This window comes from Macaca nemestrina, chromosome 12, assembly GCF_043159975.1.
Source record: "Macaca nemestrina isolate mMacNem1 chromosome 12, mMacNem.hap1, whole genome shotgun sequence".
In the NCBI taxonomy this organism is placed as follows: domain Eukaryota; kingdom Metazoa; phylum Chordata; class Mammalia; order Primates; family Cercopithecidae; genus Macaca; species Macaca nemestrina.
In genome coordinates this window covers 86,364,588-86,390,548 of record NC_092136.1, presented here as the reverse complement: position 1 = coordinate 86,390,548, position 25,961 = coordinate 86,364,588, and the positions used below count along the sequence as shown (strand labels likewise).

The 25,961-nt window shown below is 42.1% G+C and overlaps 1 protein-coding gene across 1 annotated transcript in view; it reads right to left on the bottom strand.

Moving 5' to 3' along the window:
• LOC105468879 (transmembrane protein 135) overlaps positions 1-25,961 on the bottom strand; it is a 348,642-nt gene that overhangs the window by 285,092 nt on the left and 37,589 nt on the right. The window contains exon 2 of the mRNA XM_011719361.2: positions 21,241-21,309. The gene's annotated coding sequence lies outside the window, so the exon portion shown is untranslated. The remainder of the gene's footprint in view (positions 1-21,240; positions 21,310-25,961) is intronic.

Sequence of the window (25,961 nt, the reverse complement as noted above, 5' to 3'; positions counted from 1 at the left end):
CTGTGAAGCCTTCTGGGTAGAGTTAGTTGTCTTTTCTGAACATGGTCCACACATCTGTTATCAACTGAGAACAGGTTTTTTATTTTAATATTTTAGTTAACAGTGTATTCTGTCACCCCACTCACCTCTATTCCCCGACCAGGAGGTAAGGACATGGCAGCTTTACTTACTCATTTTGCTCTCTACTTTAGGACCTAGCACAATGCCTGGTACATGGTAGGCAATAAACATTTGAATGACTAGAACTGAAGGCAAGAAAATAGAAAGTTCTTTATGGCTCATTTCTGTATACTGCATACCTACTTGTGTTTTTAAATTTAAAATGGCATTCCCCATTGATGATTTTTAAGTCTATGATTGGCAAAAATCTATTTTCATTGTTTGGGCTAGTGGCCAAAATAAATGGAAAGAGACACGTAAGCACTTGCCAGCTGTTGTTCATTATAAAACCTTAAAGTCTATTCAGAAACTTATTGAGAAAGTTCACCTTTTATTTCCATTTGTCTGAGTTGACAGTCTCTACAACCTAAACCCATTAGAATCCACACCTCCAAATTCATTTAGTTCTGTATGACCTATGATTACAGAAATTGAATCTCTAAAGAATCTCAATTTCACTATTTGACTAACTCTAATTCTTAAAACTTCATAAAATTATTTTTGAATTATTGTTGACAAGCCAGGTATCTAAGTTTCAAGAAAAATAAATCAAAATTAGTTCCATATTTATGTGCTCGTGGAAAAGGGGAAAGGCTGCGTTGCCCGGAAAGAGGCAGCAGTTTCCCTTCTGCTCTCTTTTTAGGGCTAGATTCCCTTTTGTGAGTGATACCCTTAAGAAAAGCAGAGATCACTGGGGGTAGGCAGTCACATAATACTTGTAACCAGAACCTTAACTAAAAATGGGCCTGAGATCTGTGAAGGCTAGAGTGGGGATGGTGCCTTGAATGTTGTAATTTCAGATCTTCATGTAGTTTTTGCAGGAGGTAGAAACTTTCATTCATCCTGAGGCAGATTCACCCTTGGTTTGGGGATAATTATCTAAATGGACCAGTTTAGATATGCTTATATTAAGCCAGATCCTTTTCAGGAATGGGGGTTTGACGGCTGTATCTTTAGAGAGCTAAACTTTTCTGCATAGTAATAGCAAAAATTATCTTTATTATGGGCAAAGCTACATATCAGCAGTTTACTATGCCTTTGGGGAAATGTTTCCTTTAAAGTGCGGGTGTAGGCTACCCCAGCCTGTATGGTATTGTTTATTGTAGTAGAAATGCTCATGCTTCCTGTTTAAACAGCTTCTCACGGGAGATTGGGAGAGAAGACTTTAGGACTGCAGAGAAACTGTGGTTCTGATTTTGAGTTCATGCTGGATAAAATGTAAAAATAATGGGACTGGGCTTGGCTTAATGCTAAAAGACTGGCCTGCTATTCTGTCATACACAGTAATATTCAAATGCAGATTTTGGAGAATATGCCTCATTGGATATTTTGCTTTTATACGATGATATCACAGAGACCTTAGGGAGAGGCCTGACCCCATGAATGGGGGAGGGCTGGAGTTTACCCACAGGAAATAAACAGGAAAAGAGGATGGGGAGGCAGGCCTGAGACTAGAGGGACAGAGGGAGAAATGTGGTCCTCTCCTGGGCTCTCGGAGATTGGGGCCTGGACTTTTAGCAGAGCGAACCCACTGGAGGTTGCCCCTGAAGGGAAAAGATAGACACCGCTAGAAGGTCCAAGTTTGAGAACAGGGAGGCACTCTCAAAACAGGGGTCCCCAACTCCTGGGCTGTGGACCAGGAGCAATTCACAGCCTGTTAGGAACCGGGCTGCACAGCAGGAAGTGAGTGGCAGGCAAGCAAGCATTACCACCTGAGCTCCAGCACCTGTCAGATCAGCGGCAGCACAGGAGCTTGAACCCCACTGTGAACTGTGCATGAGAGGGATCTAGGTTGCGTGCCCCTTATGAGAATCTAATGCCTAATGATCTGAGGTGGAACAGTTTCATCCCAAAACCCTCTCCCACCACCATCCATGGAAAAATTGTCTTCTTCAAAACCGGTCCCTGGTACTAAAACAGTTGGGGACTGCCGCTCTAAGAGCCCAAGGCAGACTATGCTCTGGCTTGTGGACTCTGAGAACATTCAGAATTAGTAGGCATTTTTGTCAGTTTTATAATTCCTTTCTCATATCCTTAAATATTCTGCAAAATAATGTTTGGTCTTCATCATGCTGTGGGAAATTAAAGGGTCTGTGTCCACCTTTGGGATCATCTAGCAAAGGGAAGAAAAGCCTTTCTCTCCCTGAGACCAGCATAGCTACAGTGGCATCAATCCTGGGGTTGTGGGAGATGAGGGGTGACAGTGGTGGAGCTACGATGAGCAATCTGCCACCACAGGGATGGCTAGGGCAGTATGGGTTTGTGGAACATGTGACCGACTGGGAGGCGCAAAGACCTACTTGCAGAGAGGGGCCTCATAAAAGACAGGATTTTCTGTCATTAGATGAGATGAAAGTTTGAGCCACAGTAATTTGGACATTACAAGGTAAACCTGACCTCCTCTTTAATCACCGTCTGGTGCGTCCAGGTAGACTGGGTGTATGTATATGGAGCACACCATAAAACAGTTTTTGTATCTTAGTAACCTGTTTAACATGGGTTTGCAGAATATAAAAGAAAACCGAAATGGGTTCCTAATCAAATCTGTGGAAATCTTATTGAACATTTTATAGTCACATTCCGTGTATCCATTTGTTAGTACTCTAATCATGTAATGAACCCCATCATGTGCCAAGCAGTATGGTAGAAACCAAAGTCGATCCACTGACGTGTAGCTGGTGTCAGCTCCTCAACATTCAAGGTAGAATTATGACAGCATATTCAATTTTCCTATTTAAATGAAAAATGACTTGAGTCCCCTCATGTTAGGTTTGTGTGGAATCTGTTGTCTCTTTTTTGGGACCCCTTTCCCTTCTTCTAGCTCTTCTGAGAACCCTGGAGGGTGTACACATTCCAACTGGGAGGTCCATTTGACTTCTGCTTCAAGTTAAGGTAAGCCCTGATATCCAAGCACCCACTGCTATTCCTGCATGCCTCATAGTGTTGCTGTTGAAAGTTGGCCTTCCACCGTCAGCCAGGGCCTGTAGCAGCTCAGTGTCAGACACTGCTGCTGATCCAGTTTACCGCATCAGCTAGCGTTGTACTTTGATGGAAGGTGTCTTCATGAGAGACTCCATTCTTTTGATGCCATGATCAACAGAGAATGTCCCTTGCTGGATCTCCCAGTCTGCAGCATTTAGTGCTCAGTCCTTTGCATCACATAAAACCATTCCCCTTCAATCCCCACCACCAATCCACCTTCACTCTGACTGGCTGAAGCATTAGCACCTCACAGACTGCAATACCAGAGGCCAGCCCACTTTCCATTTCAACTGTAAAAATACAAAAGCACTATATTCATACTTCTCACAGACAAAAGGCCCTTTCATGCCCTCAGCTAAAGTGACTATCTAGGTGGTCTCCAGGGCCACCTCTCCTGGCAGCAGTTTTCTGTTGACCTTTAGACACAAAAGCTCCTTCCTTGGCAATAGGATTTAGAAAGCTTGCCATGAATCCCAAACTCCAAATTCCAGGATTCCTATCTATCACCTCCTGAGAGGTGATTAGCTTTTGTGTCTCAATAATTCAAGCCCCAAGGCCTCCAAAAGCAGAGGAGACAAAACTTATGTTTAGTTCCTAGCAAGGCATTCTTGTGTCAAAGGTTAAAAGAGTTCGTGCCTCTGTGATTTCTCTTGTCTAATAGGGAAAATATGCATGGAAATTAAATGAAAGTATAATGTAAGATATATGAGGAATAGGCCGGGTGAGGTGGCTCACGCCTGTAATCCCAGCATTTTGGGAGGCCAAGGCAGGCAGATCACAAGGTCAGGAGATCGAGCCCATCCTGGCTAACACAGTGAAACCCATCTCTACTAAAAATATAAAAAATTAGCCGGGCGCGGTGGCGGGCACCTGTAGTCCCAGCTACTCAGGAGGCTGAGGCAGGAGAATGGTGTGAACCGGTAGGTGGAGCTTGCAGTGAGCTGAGATCATGCCACTGCACTCCAGCCTGGGCAACAGAGCAAGATTCTCAATAAAACCAAAAGATATATGAGTAAATAAAGGCAGAGGCAGAAGTGCCTAACTTTTTGGGGGTTCTGGAGGGGTAGACCAGAGGAGTTCAAAGAATTTTAATTATGCCTCGAAAAAATAGTAGCAGTTTTCCCGATGAATAAGGCATTAAACCCTTTCTAGGTATGCATTCATGTATCACTAATTCAATAAGTATGTACTAAGTATCTGCACAGTGAGTGACACTATTCTAGCTGCTATGGGTAGAGCAAGAAGCAAGGCAAACAACTCTCCTCCTCTCTTGGAGGTGGAAGGCAAAGAGCTATGAAGGCAGCTTGTTGTCTGTGTCCCACATGTGGCTGAGTCACACAGGTCCTCCCAGCGGGCTGTCTTACATGGCTAACTATGCCCAAGACAACAAGCATCACCCTAGACATCTTCCACCAACATAAGGTGGGTCAATATTTATTAAGCATTTACTGTGTCCCAGGCTCTGTCTGTTCTATGTCTATTATCTCATTTAATTCTCACAACAATCCTATGAAGATAGTAATTTATGACCCCCATTTTACAGATGAGGAAAACAGAGATACTCATGATCAAGAGGATTGTCTAGGGTCAAAGACTTCATAGGTAAAGGAGTTGGATACGAAACTAAGCATTTTGATTCCAGAGCCTGGACCCTCAGTCATTCTGCTTAGTTCCGCCAACAAACATCCCTCTACTGCCTCTTTTAGTTACACTGCTTCCTTTTCTTCACTCCCTGGCATCCTCTGACCCTAATTCCTCATACTCATCTTTAGTTACTTGTCTCCTTTCCCTGTCCTGTACCCACTCACTATCTTAATGGGAGGCAATTAGCTGGGAAGGCAGGCAGGAGCTACCATCTGACTGCTCTCAGAAATCAGGGGGGTTTTACTTCCAATTTAAGTTTCCTGCCTAAATGCCATACTTACTAAGGGAGTATGACAGTCTCCCACACACCAATGAGAAAGAAAGGCAGTTTCAGATATCTCTGAATACGTTCTTAGTGTGTTCTATCATTTCCACTGGACTAGGAGCTCCTTGGAGCCTGCATTTCAATGATCATCTTTGCATTCCAGGTAAAGACAAAATCCAGGTTCTATCCCAGTACCAATCACAGAAGGCACACATGCTGTATAACACTTTTTTTTTCTTGTAAAATGGGAAAGTATAATTGAATTTAAAAATTATTTTTATTTAGATGTTTTGTATATTTACCATAAAGTGATTGATGATTAGAAGCTGAGGAGAATTGATAACATAAGAAGAGAATGCATTTCGAAGGGGTTTTGGAAACAAACAGCAACAGGAAAAGGTAAGAAGAGGCCAATTGCCGTGGCTCACACCTGAAATCCTAGCACCTTGAGAGGCCGAGGCAAGTGAATCATCCGAGGTCAGGAATTCGAGATCAGCCGGGCTAATATAGTGAAACCCCATCTCTACTAAAACTACAAAAAATTAGCCGGACATAGCGCTGTATGCCTCTAGTCCCAGCTACTTGGGAGGCTGAGGCAAGAGAATCATTTGAACCTGGAAGGCAGAGGTTGCAGTGAGCCAAGCTTGCTCCACTGCACTCCAGCCTGTGTGACAGAGCGAGACTCCATCTCAAAAAAAAAAAAAAAAGTAAGAAGAATTATCAATTATAGAAGGAACCAATAATGATGATAAAAGTACCAATAATAATTACCATTGTATTGCATTAAACACTGTTTTAGGTGTTTGCCTATGTTATTAGCATTTACCCCTCATTCTCATAACAGATCATTTTATAGATGAGAAAATTGAGACTTGGAGGGCTTAAGAAACTTAACCACTGGGTGTGGTGGCTCACACCTGTAATCCCAGCACTTTGGGAGGCTGAGGTGGGCCGATCATCTGAGGTCAGGAGTTCGAGACCAGCCTGACTAACATGGTGAAATGGAATCTCTACTAAAAATACAAAATTAGCTGGGCATGGTGGCACACGCCTGTAATCCCAGCTACTCAGGAGGCTGAGGCAGGAGAATTGTTTGAACCAGGGAGTTAGGGGTTGCAGTGAGCTGAGATTGCACCATTGCACTCCAGCCTGGCGACAGAGCAAGACTCCGTCTCAAAAAAAGAAAAAAAAAAAAAGTCTGTTTATATATCTATCTCTATATATATACATTTAAGAGTCCGCCTTTACTCTTGTCTAATTACCCTTTCTTTCCCAGAGGTAACCATTTTCTTTATGCATTTGCGCACACACACACACACACACGCACTGGGTTTTCTTTTTCATAAATGAGATAATGGACAATATTGAGTTTCAGGCCTTTTCATATTTCAAAGCCAGAATAAATATACCAGGACTGTAACCTGTTTATCATTCTAGGCCTTTTTTCTTAAGGCCCTCCAATCTAATTAGTATGGTAGCCACTGCAAATACATCATAGGCACTGGGAACTGGGCTGCATTAGAGAAAGAGGTGCATCAATAAGATCTCCCTGGGACATCTGACCTTGTAGAACCTCTCCTCTTGTGGCTTTAGCACTGCAAAACTAAGCTGAGAAGAAAAGGATGGAAGAGGAGAGTAAGGGAGAAATGTATAGGCCCCTTGGGCCCTTGGATGCCTGGGCTGTTAGGGTTTGGATACAGTTCTCACTAGGACTCTAAACTCTTTTGCCTCTTATAGCCAGAGGGATAGAGTTTGAAGCCTGTAAGATTTTGGGAAACATGCAACTGACCAAGGTCTAATCGTTGATGATTGGAAGTGAAATGTGCAATAAAAGTCAACTGGGAGTTAACTCAAAGGCATTTTGAAAGTTTGCTTCAGTGAGTTAAAATTATAGCCTTTTGTCCCAAATTTCTCAACAAATACTCTATAGAAATTTTTAAGCCCCAGAGTCCTTAACTAATGTTATTTAAGGCAATTTTATGTGTCTAATTGTATAGATTATTTGCTAACTTTTGACCAAGAAATGATCTCAAAATACCCTTGTGTCTACTGATATTTCAAGGTAAGGGAATACTCTGGAATGCTTCCCATTTTCCAAATGTAATATTTTCCAAAATAAACTTTGGAGTAACTGCACGGTTGATATCATGTGAACATTTTAATTCACACAATCATTCTGCAGTTTATGGGAGCTTGGCTTTTTTCCAGGAGGTTTGGAAGTCCAAAAGCCGGCTGTTTCTTCTCTGTGGGAGAAAGATGGAGCATGTGAATCAGAATTGGTAAATTGGAGAAGAGGTCACAAACTGAATGGAGTTAAGCAAAGTGCAGTGCAATCTGCAGTGGAGAAAAGCCAGTTGTACAGGGGGGAAGGACTGGTTACCATTAAAGTCTTCAAAATTGAGACCTCAGAGGAGAAATGAATGGAGAACAACTCCTTGTTTCTCTCTCTCTCTTCTAGAGGATGGGGCTGGTGTAATGAGATCCAGGTGCAACCCTTGAGATATCAGGGATCCCCATCCTGGTCTATTCAGAAGTCCCCCAAACCTTCAGTGCCTATAGTTCATGTACTGCCTCTTCCAAGGAGCCTCCCTTGATGGCTCGATTGCAGTCATCAAATGACATCTCACTACTGAGATGATCTGTTTCCTTGTCCTTTTCTCAATGGAATGTGAGATTCTTGAGACAAAGATGTAACAGGCACACAATAATTATTTGTTGAATGTTGGCTGTATCCGCTTCTCTGGTTGGAAATAATCCCCCCTCCTCTGAGCTCCCCTGGTGCTTTGCACTTACCTCACTCATGTGATCTTTTTCACATTCCACCTTGTACTATAATTTCTGCATTTTTTAGCTCCACTATTAGACTCAAATTCTTCTGCATCAGAGATGAGATAATGCATGTAAAACATTGGTACCATGTCTGCTGAATAAATGATAGCTATTATTATTTGTGTAATGAGGCACCTGGAGGAGCAGAAAATGCATTTTATTTAAAAAACAGCTTTGGAAAATCACATTTGAATAGATCTTTATTTTGCAAGAATCACTTGAGTGAATTACATTACTACAAGAGACCTACTGCCTTGGAAGAAGGAATAATATGATGACTTGGTCTTGAAATATCTGTTCTTTCCCATTCCCTTGGGATAGAAGGCTGGGGTTAAGTAGGTGACTCAGTGCTAAGCTGCACAACTTCAGGGGACACCATGCATATTGTAATAGATTGCGATGGACATGTTCTGAGGGGCACAATGTGGATGGTACCCCTGGAGTTCTGCAAGGAAGCCACCCTGAAAAAAGAAAAGGAAAAGAGGCTTTGACTCTTTATCTTTGAGGTCCTAGGTTAGAGGTTCCCAAATGGATTGGGATGGTACTCATTGAGAATTATTAGCGGGAAAGAAGAACAAGGGCCCCAGAGAGGCACTTGCCATAAGGGAAGGGCTATCTGCAGAGCACTGGGCTCAGCAAAGCTTTCTGACTGAGGCTAGATGCCATTGGGAAAAAAGGATGGATCTGAATCACTGAAGGGCCACTGTAACCTAAAAATCTTTCGGGGCTCTCCCCAGCACTGGTCAGAAACACCAAGGTAGATCTAGAAGTCTTTTTTCCTCTCTATTTTACCAGCTGCTTTTCCTCGAGGGTCCAGGAAGTTGAGACTGATGTTTTAATTTCACTTCAAGTTTACCATCCTGTACTGTGTATGCTCAGCAAGTGTTAATGACTAATCAGCTAGCTGGTTGAGTGAAAAGTTTTAATATTGAAAGAATTGGAATCATTCATTATTATTTGATTCCAGACATGAAACAGAATGGCAATTCGAGGAAAATTGTCCTATGTGATTTTGTGTGTGTGATTTTTATTATTAAAAAACTAAATCTGGCCGGGCGCGGTGGCTCAAGCCTGTAATCCCAGCACTTTGGGAGGCCGAGACGGGCGGATCACGAGGTCAGGAGATGGAGACCATCCTGGCTGACACGGTGAAACCCCGTCTCTACTAAAAAAAATACAAAAACTTAGCCGGGCGAGGTGGCGGGCGCCTGTAGTCCCAGCTACTCGGGAGGCTGAGGCAGGAGAATGGCGTAAACCCGGGAGGCGGAGCTTGCAGTGAGCTGAGATCCGGCCAGTGCACTCCAGCCTGGGCGCAGAGCGAGACTCCGTCTCAAAAAAAACAAAAAACAAAAAACAAAACAAAACAAAACTAAACTAAATCTATCATTATATTAAGAAGCTTTCCTTTTATAAGCTTATAACCATATAAACAAGAATACTCTCAGCCCTACCTTCTCTGGCCTCAATGTGGCTGTCAAGATATTGGGTCTGGGTCAGTCAAAACTAGGTTTGAGTCATGTTTTGCAACCTATTTGTTTTGTGATCTTTAGCAACTCACTTAAGTCCAAGTGTGTTTCTGGTGTATAAAAGGGGACAACAGGCTGGGCGAAGTGGCTCATGCCTGTAATCCCAGTACTTTGGGAGGCCAAGGAGGGCAGATCACGAGGTCAGGAGATCAAGACCATCCTGGCTAACACGGTGAAACCCTGTCTCTACTAAAAATACAAAAAATTAGCCGGGCGTGGTCACAGGTGCCTGTAGTCCCAGCTACTCCGGAGGCTGAGGCATGAGAATGGCGTGAACCTGGGAGGCAGAGCTAGCAGTGAGCCGAGATTGTGCCACTGCACTCTAGCCTGGGCAACAGAGCGAGACTCTATCTTAAAATTAAATTAAATTAAATTAAAATTAAAAAATAAATAAACAAAAGGAGACAACAATTGTACATGGTTCACAAAATTAGATGCTACGTGTCAGACACTAAACCTGACACAAAATAAGCACTTAATAAATGTTAGCTATCACCATTTATTATTTCCTTCATCACCAAACTCCACTCTGCATCCTTTTATTATTATTATTTTTTTTTGAGACGGAGTCTCACTGTGTTGCCCAGGCTGGAGTGCAGTGGCATGATCTCGGCTCTGCCTCCCAGGTTCAAGCGATTCTCCTGCCTCAGACTCCTGAGTGACTGGGACTATAGGGGCACATCACCATGCTCAGCTAATTTTTGTAATTTTTAGTAGAGACGGGATTTCGCCATGTTGGCCGGGTGGTCTCGAATTCCTGACCTCAAGTGATCTAGCTGCTTCGACCTCTCAGAGTGCCGGGATTACAAGTGTGAGCCACCATGCCCCCACCTCACTCTGCATCCTTCTGCACCTTCCCTGTGTTCATATTTAAATATCCTACAATCCAGTACCCACGACCCACACACTTTGATGGGATTTTTTTCATGGTTTTTTTTTTTTTTTTCTGAGACAGAGTCTCGCTCTGTCACCCAGGCTGGAGTGCAGCGGCGCGAACTCGGCTCACTGCAAGCTCCGCCTCCCGGGTTCATGCCATTCTCCTGCCTCAGCCTCCTGAGTAGCTGGGACTACAGGAGCCTGCCACGAGGCCCGGCTAATTTTTTTGTATTTTTAGTATAGACGGGGTTTCACCGTGTTAGCCAGGGTGGTCTCAATCTCCTGACCTTGTGATCCGCCCGCCTCGGCCTTCCAAAGTGCTGGGATTACAGGCGTGAGCCACCGCGCTCAGCTTTTTTCATGTTAAATAGTCCTTTTTTTTTTTTGTATATACTTAAGGGATATAATATACTTTGATATACATATACATAGTGAAATGATTACTACAGTCAAGCAAATGAATATATCCATCTTCTCACAGTTCCTTTTTTTAAAAAAAAGTTTTCTAGCTGTTTTGAGATATAATTGACAAAATTTTATAAATTTAAAGTATAAATGTGATAATTTGATATATGTATATTGTGAAATGATTACCATAATCAAGTTAGTGAACACAGCTATCACTTCACTAGTGAACTTAAATGTATGTGTGTATTCACGGGGGCGGGTTGGTAAGAACATTTAAGATCTCTCAACAATTTCAAGTGTATAGTATTACATGGAAACTATAGTCACCAAGCTGTATATTAGGTCCCTAGAACTTACTCATCTTATAACTGAAAGTTTGTTCCCTTTGACCAACATTTCCCCATTTCCCCTGCCCCCAGCCCCTGGCGACCACCATTCTACTATTTGTTTCTATGGGTTCAACTTTTTAGATTCTATACATACGTAAGATAATACAGTATTTGGCTTTGTCTGTCTGGTTTGTTTCACTTAGCATAATGCCTTCAAGGTTCATCTATGTTGCAAATTATGGTATTTCCTTCTTTTTAAGGCTGAATAATATTCCATTTGTCTATACATAACACAATTTATTTACCCATTCATCTATCAATAGACACTTAGGTTGTTTTAATGTTGTGGCTACTTTAAATAATGCTAGAGTGAACATGGGTGTGCATATTCTCTTGGAGATATTGATTTCATTTTCTCTGAATATATACCCAGGAGTGAGATTGCTGGGGTCATATGGTAGTTCCATTTTTAATTTTTTGAGGAACCTCCATACTGTTTTCCATAATGGCTGTACCAATTTACATTCCCATCAAGAGTGGAGAAGGATTCCCTTTTCTCCACATCCTTACCAACATTTGATATATTTTGCCTTTTTGATGACAGCCATTCTAACTGGTGTGAGATTATATCTCATTGTGGTTTTGATTTGCAATTCCCTGATGGTTAGTGATGTTGAGCACCTTTTCATGTACCTGTGGGTCATTTGTATGTCTGCTTTGGGCAAGTGCCTACTGAGGCTCTTTGTCCATTTTTTAATTGGATCATTGGTTTTTTGCTACTGAGTTGTATGAATTCTTTATATATTTTGTATATTAACTCCTTATCAGATATATGGTTTACAAATGTTTTCTCCCATTCCATAGGTTGCCTTTTCATTCTGTTGATTGCTTCCTTTGCTTGTGCAGATTTTTAGTTTGATACAGTCCCACTTATTTATTTTTGCTTTTGTTGCTTGTGTACTTTAAAGTTCTTTTAAAGGTCTTCAATGACTTTCTTACTGCCAAGGCCAATGAATACTTTTCATTGTTTCCACTGCTTTCTTTGGGGTATTTGATATCCCCAAACACTCTGCTTTTTGGAATTCTCTTCCTTTTGTTTCCATGACAATCCATTCTCCTGATTTTCCTGATGAACCACAATGTCTCTCTTCTCAATTTGCTTACTTGGCTGCTGCTTCTGTTAGCCAGACCTTACGTATTAGTACTCCAATATTTAATTATTCACCTGTCTTTCCTTTTCACCCAGCACACTGCTACCTTAACTTCAATTATTATTCATACTCCAACTACTCTTAAATATATATTTATACTTCTATGTTAATCTCCAGACCTGTATTTTTGACATCTTACTTGACATCTCCACCTGGATTTCTCCTGGGAACCTCAAACCTAGGGTATATAAAGTAGAATGTATCCTCTCCAACTCCAAACCAGCTCCTTATTCTGTAGTCATTTTTCTATTAGTGGTATTACCACTTCCACATTCATTCAAGTAAACTGATGTTATCTATAGCTTCCTCTCTCATCACACCCCTCCGCACCCCACTGCCATCAATATGCACTCATTCTATTTATTCTACTCCTAAACACCTCTCAAATCTATCTTTTCTTCTACATCCTCACTGCCAGAACCTTGATTTAGGTCATCATTTTCTCTTACCCAAATATTGCAGTAGCATTCCACATAACTGTCATTTTCTATTTATAAAATACAATATCACTCATCAGCTAAAATCCTTTACAGACCTCACACTCAAAACTGGACAGAACCAGAGTGGGGCTGCTAGAAAAAAAAAAAATAATAATAAGAATAATTTGCTTTTAAATTTTCAAAAAAAAAATTTTTTTTTTTTTGAGACGGAGTTTTGCTCTGTTACCCAGGCTGGAGTGCAGTGGCGTGATCTCGGCTCACTGCAACCTCCGCCTCCCAGGTTCAAGTGATTATCCTGACTCAGCCTCCCAAGTAGCTGGGACTATAGGCGCCCGACACCTCGCCCGGCTAATTTTTTGTATTTTTAGTAGAGATGGGGTTTCACCACGTTGTCCAGGCTGGTCTCGAACTCCTGACCTCAGGTGATCCACCTGCCTTGGCCTCCCAAAGTGCTGGGATTACAGGCATGAGCCACTGTGCCTGGCTACATATTTTCATTATGTGGTACATATACACCATGGAATACTATGCAGCCATAAAAAAGAATAAGATCAGGGGCTAGGATGGAGCTGGAGGCCATTATCCTTTGCAAGCTAACACAGGAACAAAAAACCAAATACCACATGTTCTTACTTTCAAATGGGAGCTAAATGATGAGAACAAATGGACACACAGAGAGGAACACACACTGGGGACTACTGGAGGGTGGGAGGAGGGAGAGGATTGGGAAAAATAATTAATGGGTACTAGGCTTAATACCTAGGTGAGGAAATAATTTGTACAACAAACCCCCATGACAAAATTTACCTATATAACAAACCTGCACATGTACCCCTGAACTTAAAAGTTAAAAAATAAAAATCCATTTCCTTTCTATTTTGCACAGTGAGCAGGGTAAGTGAGCATGCTTATGCATAGATAAAGTTTATGGGAGGAAGAGGAGAATATATTTATCTTCTGTAATAGAAGCAGCCTTACCATAGAAGGACCCCCTGGTGTATGGCTTGGCACATGGTAGGCACACAACTGTTGCTAGTTGAACAGCTGGATGGATGGATGCCCAATATTTTGTAATGGGGATAAGTAGTTTCCAAAGCTCTCAAGTTGCTAGTGGGCACCCAAATAAATATATAGGTTCAAGGCAGCTGTGATTTGGGGCCACGCAAGTCACAAATCAGGAATGTGGAAATTGGTCTCGTATCAGCTCAGTGCTGCTTCGACTTTTTCCTTCTGGGCTCCTAGCCATGAGGTTTGGCAAAGCTACCTCCGTAACACTTCACATAGTCCATGTTCATATTGCAATAAATTGACCACAGTACTTAATTTCATTTTTTTTTTCTTTTTAGAGATAGATTCTTGCTCTGTCTCACAGGCTGGAGTGCAGTGGCATGATCATAGCTCACTGTAACCTCAAACTCCTAGGCTCACCTACCCTTTCTTACCTTTTTTGTGCCCACTTACTCCCCCACCCACCTGCCACCTCAGTCTCCCATATAAATAGGACTACAGGTACACATCACCACTCCCAGCTAATTTATTTTAATTTATTTTTATTTTTTATTTTTTTCTGGAAGAGATGGGGTCTCATTATGTTACCCAGGCTGGTCTCAAACTCCTGGCCTCAAGCGATCTTCTCACCTCCCAAAGCACTGGGATTGCAGATGTGAGCCACTGTGCCCAGCCCTTACAATTTCACCTTAATCTCACCTGTGAGTTCCAGACTTAGTCGTCTCCTAAAATGATTTGTAATCTTGTTCCCCCATTAATGGTTCTTTATTACAAAAATCTATATTAAAAAATAAGCAAAATCCAAGAAAAAGTTTTCTCACAAAATAACCTTTTAATCAAATTAATGTTTAACGTTTGTTCTTGCTATTGTTCAGCTTTTCTTAAATGCATATTCAATACTAGATATTTGCAATAACACTGTAGAACTTTATTTGACATTTTCATTTGACATTATGCCATGTCTATTGTTCTGTGTTGTTTTAGTCTTTGTTTTACTTTTTTGTGCTCACTTCTTCCCCCCAGCCACCTCCAAATACTCTCTGCCCAATGTATCCTAATTCCACTCAATTCTCATGAAACCACATATGAGTGTATATATGTATAATTTGTTTATTGTTTGATAAAAGTGAATCACATTCCATATAGTTTCTGCTATTTACTTTCCTCATTGGATGGAACACCATGGATATATTTCCAGGTCAATAGATCTAGATCCAATTCATTCAAAATATACCTGCCAAATATGATTGTGTCGCTGCTAATTCAACCTTTATTGATGGACATCAGGATTTTCCAGTTACCATCAAGAATATCACAATAAAAATTCTTGTATGTACATCCTTTAGTATATATCTATTACTTCTGTAGAATATGTTCCTGGATTGTTGGGTTAAAGGTATGTGTAGCTGGGCACGGTGGCTTATGCCTGTAATCCCAGCACCTGGGGAGGCCAAAGTGAATCACCTGAGGTCAGGAATTCGAGACCAGCATAGCCAACATGGTGAAACCCTGTCTCTACTAAAAATACCAAAATTAATCGGCTGGGTGCGGTGGCTCACCCATGTAATTCCAGCACTTTGGGAGGCTGAGGTGGGCGGATCATGAGGTCAAGAGATCGAGACCATCCTGGTAAACATGCTGAAACCCCGTCTCTACTAAAAATACGAAAATTAGCCAGGCATAGTGGTGCACACCTGTAGTCCCAGTTACTCAGGAAGGTGAGGCAGGAGAATGGCTTGAATCCAGGAGGCGGAGGTTGCAGTGAGCCAAGGTCATGTCACTGCACTCCAGCCTGGGTGACAGAGGGAGACTCCATCTCAAAAAAAAAAAATTAGCCAGGCCTGTTGGTGCATGCCTGTCATCCCAGCTTCTCGGGAGGCTGAGGCAGGAGAATGGCTTGAACCCAGGAGGCGGAGGTTGCAGTGAGCCGAGATTGCACCACTGCACTCCACCCTGGGTGACAAATCAAGACTCTGTCTCAAAATAAATAAATAAATAAATACATAAAAATAAAGGTAGGTATAATTTAAATTTTAATAGGTGTTGCAAGATGACTTTCCCAAAGGTTGTATTCCTACATTCCTATAAGCTTATTAACTTATCTGTGCAAATACTGTGAAAAACAGTAAAACACCATGGTTAAGAACAACAGAAGCTTTAGATCAAGACTATCTGGTATAAATCCTAGCTCGTCCATTACAACCTGTGTGACCTCAAGCAAGTTAAGTAATTATGTCATACCTCAGTTTCATATGTATAAAATGGGGATAATAATAGTCGCTACTCATTATTGATATGTGTAAAATGATTGGAACAGTGCCTGAGTGTACTGAGTATATAATAAGTACTCAGTAAGGGTCAGCTGTCATTATAGTTATGATGAAGTGAAATATTAACATAATCAATTCACTACATTTCCTCCACTGTTTTTTTGTCATCAAGATATGGTAGAAGATTCTCCTGGCCTATTTCAATGTGACACAGCCATCTCAGCAGTTGTTTTTTATTTCCTTATTTCTTTTTGTTTTCAGCAGTTATTAATACTAGCAAATCAGGATTTTCCAGCCATTCACAGCTATGACACATCATTTCACAGTGTTCTTCAATGTGTTCTAAAAGTATTTCTGTCTGAGTCTTTCAGGTTTAATGAGCTCAGCCCAAAGAGCAGTGTTCCTAAACGGTGCACAGCAGCAAGAGCTCATGGCCATTCTGGTACAGAATTGAGGCTACGTTTTCACAGTAATAAACAGAAAAATATCGTATTTCTCTACCCCTTTTTAATTTGAGAGAATGCCAGTAGCTTTGTGTGAAAGGACTCAAGCTCCAGAGAAAAAAAACAGGTTTTTGTTTGTTTGTTTTTTGTTTTTTTACAAAGGGCAGAAAGTAAACATTTTATTTGACTGAGCCACCGATAGAGCAATCCACTCTGCATCTTCCAATCAGTTTTGTTGGAGCATGTAGTGAGTATTCCAAGTACATATTTACACTAAGTTCAGTTCAATGTGGATTCAAACAAACAGAAAGATCAAATATTTGGAAGTTCTTCTACAGATTACTTTTGTGATTAAGAGACAAAAGCAAAAGCAGCAGTCAGCAAACTTACAGACAGAAGGCTTTTTTTTTTTTTTTTTTTTGAAATGGAGTCTCTTACTCTCGCCCAGGCTGGAGTGCAGTAGCGCCATCTTGGCTCACTGCAAGCTCCTCCTCCCAGGTTCACACCATTCTCCTGCCTCAGCCTCCCGAGTAGCTGGGACTGCAGGCACCTGCCACCACTCCCGGCTAATTTTTTGTATTTTTAGTAGAGACGGGGTTTCACCGTGTTAGCCAAAGTGCTGGGATTAAAGGCGTGAGGCACCGCGCCCGGCTGACAGAAGGCTTTTCGAAAGCAACTTTTAGGGAATGTTGCAGAATCAACCCACATTCAATCCACTAACTCCATCAGACATTTACTGAGCACATGTTATGTACAAGACACCATCCTAGGCATTGATGGGGATAGAGTATAAAGAGAAATATGGCAGGATTGGAGTTAATTCGGCTGGGGGAGAAAATACTATGCAGGCAGTAATAAGCCATGCATTAGGTCTTGGTATGAAGTCAGAGAAAACTCCATTCAAACTGACTTAAACAAACTAAAAAATTATTCATGGCTGGGCATGGTGACTTATACCTGTAATCCTAGCATTGAGAGGCCGAGGCAGGAGGATTCCTTGAGGCCAGGAGTTTGAGACCAGCCTGGGAAACAGAGAGAGACCCTACCTCTACCAAAAAAAAAAAAGCTGGACATGGTGGCATGTGCCTGTAGTTCCAGCTATTTGGGAGGCTGATGTGGAAGGATTGCTTGAGGCCAGGAAGTTGAGGCTGCAGTGAGATGTGATCGTACCACTGCACTCCAGCCTGGGCAACATAGCAAGAACCTGCTTTAAAAAAAAAAAATTCACTTATATTATGAAAAGTCTGGCTTCGGCCAGGTGCAGTGGCTCACACCTGTCATCTCAGCACTTTGGGAGGCCAAGGCGGGCTGATCATCTGAGGTCGGGAGTTCAAGACCAGCCTGACCAACATAGAGAAACCCTGTCTCTACTAAAAATACAAAAAAAATTAGCCAGGATGGCGCATGCCTGTAATACCAGCTACTCAGGAGGCTGAGGCAGGAGAATCTCTTGAACCTGGGAGGCAGAGGTTGCGGTGGGCCAAGATCGCGCCATTGCACTCCAGCCTGGACAACAAGAGCAAAATTCCATCTCAAAGAAATAAAGAGAGAAAGAGAGAAAGAAAGAAAGGAAAGTCTGGCTTTAAATTGGGGTTGATTAAAAGGCTCAAGTAATGTCACTGGGACCCCAAATCTCTTCACCTTCTGGATCTGCTCTCCAAAGTGTAGCCCTCACTCTGGTGGTTCCTACAGCCCTAGCTCTATGTACTCCCTGATTTCAGAATGTCAGAAAATAGAACTTCTCTTCCCCCATGTATGATGTAAGTCTTGGATAGGACTTGCAGTGGCCTGAAGTTTAAGTTTATCCTTAAACTTATTACAGTGGTCAAAGGAATGTCATGTTCTAACTGGGCAAGTCTGAGTAACTTGCCCAGCCCTGGAGACAGAGGTGAGGTTAGCATTTATCAAAGCAATGGACCAAGGTTCAGATAATGGGTAATTCCTCAGAGAAAAAAGAAAATAGGCTGGACACAGCGGCTCACACCTGTAATCCCAGTACTTTGGAAGGCCAAGGTGAGAGGATCACTTGAGCCCAGGAGTTCAAGACCAGCCTAGGCAACATAGTGAGACCCTACCTCTATGAAAAAAGAAAAAGAAATCAGAGAGGAGGAAATGGATTCAAAACCAAATATAAAAGAGGAATAAACATAATATAATGAGCAGACAAGGGTAGAGACATATTCTGGCTTTGCAGATCTAAGAAATAACCACTGAAGTAGAACCAAAAGGAACCGAGTTCAAATCCCTTTCCATTCTGAGAATCTCTGATTCCGGGGATTGTCCTAAAACCCACAGCTATTATAAAGTATTGGCAGTGTGATCTAGTGGTTGAGTTCTTTCTAACTCTGATGTCAGACAAGTCTGGTTGTGAGACCCAGAGGTGACCTTTCATCTCCAAGTCTATTTGCTCATCTGTAAAATGGGGGTAATAATAGTCCCTTCCTCATAAGACTTTACAAGGATTGAAAATGATGATGTTTATTAAAACAAATACATGTTGAGATTAGATCCCCAGGTCTTGAGATAGTGTATGTTTTTATGTCATCATCTCCCGTTTCCATTTTAGCCCACTGAAATTAGTCATACTAAAGGTATGAATGACCTCCTAATGGCTAACACCAATGGATAATTCTCAGTCTTTACTTGATTTGACCTATGTATACTAACACTCTTGATAACTCCCTCCTTAAAATTATTTAATCTACTTTCTGACTGTTTTTTCTTTTTGGATTTTCTTTCCATCTATACTACTACCTTGCCTTCTCTGTACTCTTCTCTGGATCCTCTTCCCCTGTTTGCCCCTATGATGTTGGGTTCTCTAGGAGTCTATGCCTTGTCCTTGTTGTAGGCATCTGATTATAATCATGACTGCCCATTGTCTTTTGATTAACATTTCTATGTTAGGAGAAATTTTCTTTTTTCTTTTTCTTTTTTGAGATGGAGTCTCACTCACTCTGTTGCCCAGGCTGGAGTGCGATGGCACAATCTCAGCTCACTGCAACCTCCGACCCTCCAGGTTCAAGCAGTTCTCCTGCTCAGCCTCCCAAGTAGCTGGGATCACAGGCACCTGCCACAGCACCCAGCTAATTTTTTGTATTTTTAGTAGAGACAGGGTTTCACCATCTTGGCCAGGCTGGTCTTGAACTCCTGAACTCGTGATCCATCTGCCTCAGCCTCCCAAAGTGCTGGGATTACAGGCATGAACCACTGCGCCTGGCCTAAAATTTTCATATTTAAGTGGCAAATTTCTCAATTTAGAAAAATTGAACTCAAATTCCCAGTCTCCCTTGCAACAAAGATGCAGGCACACAACTTTAGCACCATCAATCAGTGTAAACCATGCAAGTCTTAACTAGAAACTTCGTATTCTTTAGTTATCATCCCTCATTTTCCCCATCTTCCCAAACTCTAAGCAACCACTAATCTCCTTTCTGTCTCTATAGATTTGCCTATTCTGTACATTTCATCTAAATGGAATAAAATATATGATCTTTGGTGCCTGGCTTCTTTCACTTAGCATAATGTTTTCAAGGTTTATCTCTATTGTGGTACATACCATACTTCCTTTTTATAACTGAATAATATTCCATTGTATGAATGTACCATATTTTGTTTGTCCATTCACCAGGTAAAGGACATTTGGATTGTTGCAGGTACTATTATTGCTACTCCTATTTTATTTTAGAAATATGAAAGTGAAGCTCAGGGAAGTAAGTTCACCAAAGTCAGACAGGTAGCAAAGCTGAGATGCACACAAACTTAGGTGTGTTTGATGCTATCTTTCTTTCTCTTAACCACTAAACCAATGCCTCGTACCATGCTATACAGCCTTGTAAGGCCAACACAAAAGAAGATGGGGCTGGCCGGGTGCAGTGGCTCATGCCTGTAATCCCAACACTTTGGGAGGCTGAGGCGGGTGGATTACCTGAGGTCAGGAATTCAAGACCAGCCTGGCCAACATGGTGAAACCCTATCTCTATTAAAAATACAAAAAATTAGCCGGGCATGGCCAGGGGCGGTGGCTCACGCCTGTAATCCTAGCACTTTGGGAGGCCGAGGCAGGCGGATCACAAGGTCAGGAGATTGAGACCATCCTGGCTGACATGGTGAAACCCCATCTCTACTAAAAATTAGCCGGGCGTGGTGGCATGTACCTGTAATTCCAGCTACCCGGGAGGTTGAGGCAGGAGAATTGCTTGAACCTGGGGAGGCAGAGGTTGCAGTGAGCTGACACTGTGCCACTGTACTCCAGCCTGGGCAACAGAGCAAGACTCCATCTCAAAAAAAAAAAATATTGAAAACTACCTAAATACTTAACAATGAGGAAACAGTTAAAGTATGCTTTATGTAAACAATTATGCAGCTATTAAAATTGTTTACCCAAACAATGTAGAAATTTAGGGAAATATTTGTTATGTTTTTAAATTTTAAAAAAGCCACAATACAAATATACATTTTTTACAAAAAGTATATAATCACAACTATTAAAGATATAACATAGTAAAAGATTAAAGATAAATATATCAAATATACTAAACTATTAAGGAATTTTTTTCTTTCCACTGTTATTTGCCAAATTTTCAATAATGAGCATTGATGACTTTCTTAATGGGAAAAAGTAAAATAAACTTTGCTCTTTGAAAAAAAAAATTAATGGGTTGTGTTACCTGTGTTAACTGATCCCACATTACTCCCAACTCACTGTGACACAGCCCATCTGACCCAGGGCAGTGGTGTGCTTGTATCTCTTTGAAGCTCCAGCCCTGGAGATAAGCCCTCAGTTGACCTGTGGGCCTGCTGATCAGCTAGCAATGTCAGATAAGGAATTTTAAACACAGAAGGAAACTTACAGGGCCACTGGCTGGTCTACATCAGGAGAGCTCAATCAGTCCAGTTTTTGTTTCCCCTGGTCAGTGGCCCTGAAAGAAAGCAAGATTACACTGTAGCTTTTGCACTGTATCCAGGCAGACAGGCTCCACCACTTAAAGAGCTGAGGAATGCATGGCTAGAGAGATAGGGGGAAACAACAACCATGGAGAAGCACACAGATAAGATCTCCAAACAGAGACTCTGGTTAACAGTTTCTAAGGTCTGAGGTGTAAATAAAACCCTCTAGGACACAGGGAATCACATGCAGGTAGGAAATTCCTGACTTGACCCATTGGAAGGGGTAGGGGCCTTCTGAATTTTTCCTCCTTTTCCTCATTCTTTCACTTGCCAATTATTTTTTGAGTACACAGAATAGCCAGATGTGGCTTCTTATAGGTTTTGCTTATAGACTAATACAAGGTACAACAGGCAGACAGACAATAAGGTCCAGGGTACATGATACCATGACTGTGATATTAGGGATATCTTCAACTCTTGAGGAAGGCTTTCTGGAGGATGTTAACTCTAAAATAAAACCTTAGAAGAAAGGTTAGCTTGACAGTGGTGTGGCAGAGTGGAAGAGAAGTTTCTTCCAGGCATGGCTAAGATGTGCAGGCAAGAGAAAGAGAGAGAGAGAACAAATTTGAAGAAGCTTCAGAAACTTGAAATGGAAAGCAGGAAGAGGGGAAGTGGTTTCTCCCAGATCCCCTTGATTGAGTTATGGAGAATGGAGAGAGGAAAATGAAGAAAAATGAATATTCTAAAGCTTTCCTCTTCTTCCTCTCAAAATTTTGCCCTTTTCCTTTGTCTTGATCATGCTGTTCTTAGCTCTCTTACCACCTGTGCTGCTGTTTCCAGGTTGCAGAGGAAATGAAGTTTCAGAGACAGGCCAAAGTTGAGGCCTCAGCTCCATATAGGTGCTGCTGCCATCACACATAGATGAGACCGACCAGGCAGGCCAAAGGTGGCTAGCCATTCATGTTGCCCTTAAACACTGCAACTGCCATTATTTTCAGTTCTAAGGGGCCAATGGTGAGGGTTGGGGTTGTCATTTATTCATTTTGCATATGTTAAGTGCAGAGTGGGTATCCACAGATGTAATTCACAGCCTCATTGGGAAGATAACACATGAAATTATGTTATGTTTACTTTGTATGAGACAATAGTGGAGTATGGGGTATAACAAACTTTTCTTGAGTCCTTCTTGTGTGTTAGGTATATGTGAAGTACCGGGGAGAAAAATAATTTTTAAGAAACCTATTCTAGGCAGGGCATGGTGGCTCACACCTGTAATCCCAGCACTTTGGGAGGCCAAGGTGGGCAGATCACGAGGTCAGAGTTCGAGACCAGCCTGGCCAACATGGTAAAACCCCGTCTCTACTAAAAATACAAAAAATTAGCTAGCCGTGGTGGTGCGTGCCTGTAGTCCTGGCTACTTGGGAGGCTGAGGAAGCAGAGTTGCTTGAATCCAGGAGGCAAGGGTTGCAGTAAGCCAAGATTGCCCCATTGCACTCCAGGCTGGGCAACAGAGCAAGACTCCGTCTCAAAAAAAAATAATAAAAATAAATAAATAAATAAATAAAAACTTTTCTAAAGTAGCTCAGGTTATTATAGCCTGTGTTTATATGTAAGGGAAAGAGAACCAAATGGGAAACTGAAGACTAAACTTTGATTTTTTAATCTTGCCCAAATTTTTATCTAAGGAGTCTGGGCAGTCATGCCCTAGAAATCCTAAATTCTCGTCAGATGGGTTTTATTTAACCCTATATATCATGACTTGCTTTCCAACCTGACTCTAGCAAAACATTACGAGACAAGGAAGAAAATAAATATATTTTACCCCAAAACATGTTTCTTTGCCATTATCTTGAATTGTCCCTGCAAAGCTGTCCTTTGTGGGGAAAATTTGCATCTTTAAGGAATCTCTATTAACATAGCTAGATCTTTTTCTTCCAGGTCCTCCCAATCCCTTTTTTTTTTTTTTTTTTTTTTGAGACGGAGTCTCAGGCGGGAATCCAGTGGTGCGATCTCGGCTCACTGCAAGCTCCGCCTCCCGGGTTCACGCCATTCTCCTGCCTCAGCTTCCCGAGTAGCTGGGACTACAGGCGCCCGCCACCACGCCCAGCTAATTTTTTTGTATATTTAGTAGACGCGGGGTTTCACTGTGTTAGCCAGGATGGTCTCCATCTCCTGACCTCGTGATCCGCCTGCCTCGGCCCCCCAAAGTGCTGGGATTACAGGCATGAGCCACCATGCCCGGCCTAGGTCCTCCCAGTCCTAAAGAGATTAACTAAAAGTCTAGCACCTTTTGAACATCTTAATAGGAAACATCTGTCATCTATTGTCTCTAAGGGCAGCCACTATAAGACTTCAAAAGAACCTTGGTCTCCACAATCTTTTATTTTTAACCTGAACATTTTCTATGATCCCAGGTCTTTAGGTAAACTCAACCAAATGTCAACCAGAAAAAGTTTAAATTTACCTATAGCCTGGAAGCCCCCCGACCCCCCACCAACGCGCTTTGAGTTGTCTCACCTTTCTGAACCAAATCAATGTATTTCTTAAATGTATTTGATTGATGTCTCATGCCTCCCTAAAATATGTAAAACCAAGTTGCTCCCCGACAACCCTGGGCACATGTTTTCAGGACCTTCTGAGGCCTGTGTCATGGGCCATGGTCACTCATATTTGGCTCAGAATAAATCTCTTCAAATATTTTACAGAGTTTGACTCCACAAAGCGAACATTGAAATGCAGTTTAAAAGTAAATAATTGTATTGTGAACCTATTTAGATAGATTCATTAGCTTTCTGTCCTTTTGTACAACTCATTGAAGGGCTGCATTGAATAATAGGTGGCTGTCTCACAGCTCCTTCACAGATGAGAAAGCTCACAAAACTATGATGGTGATCAAAAGGACATGAAGTCAACTTTGAATCTAAACTTGAAATTAGGACTGCCCTCATTCAACTTGTGTCTTTGGGCAAGTTACATAACTTTTCTGATCCTCCTCATCTGAAACAGGTAACAACAGCTACATGTGGCAGATAATGTCAGTGACCTACTCAGTGACAATGTCCCCTTCTTTTTGCTATCAGAAGCTCTCCCAGTTTTGTTTGGGGGAGGGAAGTGCCTAATCTAGATGATGGCTCACAAGTGGTTTAAGGCAGAGGTCAGCAAATTTTCCTGAAAAGGGCCAGAGAGTAGCTATTTTAAACTTTGCAGGCCATTCAGTTTCTGTCACAACTCTGCCATTGTAGTGTGAATACAACCATAGACAATATGGAAATGCATGGGTATAGATATGGTGCAAGAAAACTTTATTTACAAAAACAGGCAGTTGTCCAGATTTAGTTATTGTTTATCCATCCCTAATCTAACACAACCCTGACAATCCCATCCCTTACTTTCTCTGACTCCTTTGTAACTAAGGGTATCTATGTGACACATTTGTTGTCAATAATACCTAAGTAGCAGTCTGATGATGGGGTTTTCTGGGGTATGGCCTTATCCTTTTTCCTCAATTCTACCTTTTTTTTTTGTTTAGACAGAGTCTTGTTCTGTCGCCTAGGCTGGAGTGCAGTGATGTGATCACAGCTCACTGCAACCTCCGCCTCCTGGGTACAAGCAATTCTTGTGCCTCAGGCAATTCTCGTGCCTCAGCCTCCCGAGTAGCTGGGATTACAGATGTACACCACCACCCTTGGCTAATTTTTTTTTTTTTTTTTTTTGAGATACAGTCTCGCTCTGTTGGCCAGGTTGGAATGCAGTAGCATGGTCTCAGCTCACTTCAACCTTTGCCTCTCGGGTTCAAGCAATTCTCCTGCCTCAGCCTCCCGAGTAGCTGGGACTACAAGTGCCCGAGACCACGCCCAGCTAATTTTTGTATTTATAGTAGAGACATGATTTCACTATGTTGGCCAGGCTAATCTCGAACTCCTGACCTCATGATCCGCCCATCTTGGCCTCCCAAAGTGCTGGGATTACAGGCATGAACCACCAAGCCCAGCCACACCTGGCTAATTTTTTTTTTTTTTTTTGAGACAGAGTCTCGCTCTGTCGCCCAAGCTGGAGTGCAATGGCGCGATCTCGGCTCACTGCAAGCTCCACCTCCCAGGTTCAAGCCATTCTCCTGCCTCAGCCTCCTGAGTAGCTGGGACTACAGGCGTGCGCCACCTTGCCCGGCTAATTTTTTTGTATTTGTAGTAGAGATGGGGTTTCACCATGTGAGCCAGGATGGTCTTTGGGAGGCGGGCCTCCCAAAGTGCTGGGATTACAGGCGTGAGCCATGGTGCCCAGCACACCTGGCTAATTTTTTTGTTTGTTTGTTTGTTTTTGAGACAGAGCCTTGCTCTGTCACCAGGCTGGAGTGCAGTGGCACAATCTCAGCTCACTGCACCTCTGCCTCCTGGGTTCAAGTCATTCTCCTGCCTCAGCCTCCCAAGTACCTGGGATTACAGGCACCCACCACCACGCCCAGCTAATTTTTGTATTTTTAGTAGAGATGAGGTTTCGCCGTGTTGGCCAGGATGGTCTTGATCTCCTAACCTCATGATCCACCTACCTCGGCCTCCCAAAATGCTGGGATTACAGGCATGGGCCACTGCACCCGGCCACACCTGGCTAATTTTTGTAATTTTCAGTAGAGACAGAGTTTTGCCATGTTGGCCAGGCTGGTCTCAAACTCCTGGCCTCATGTGAT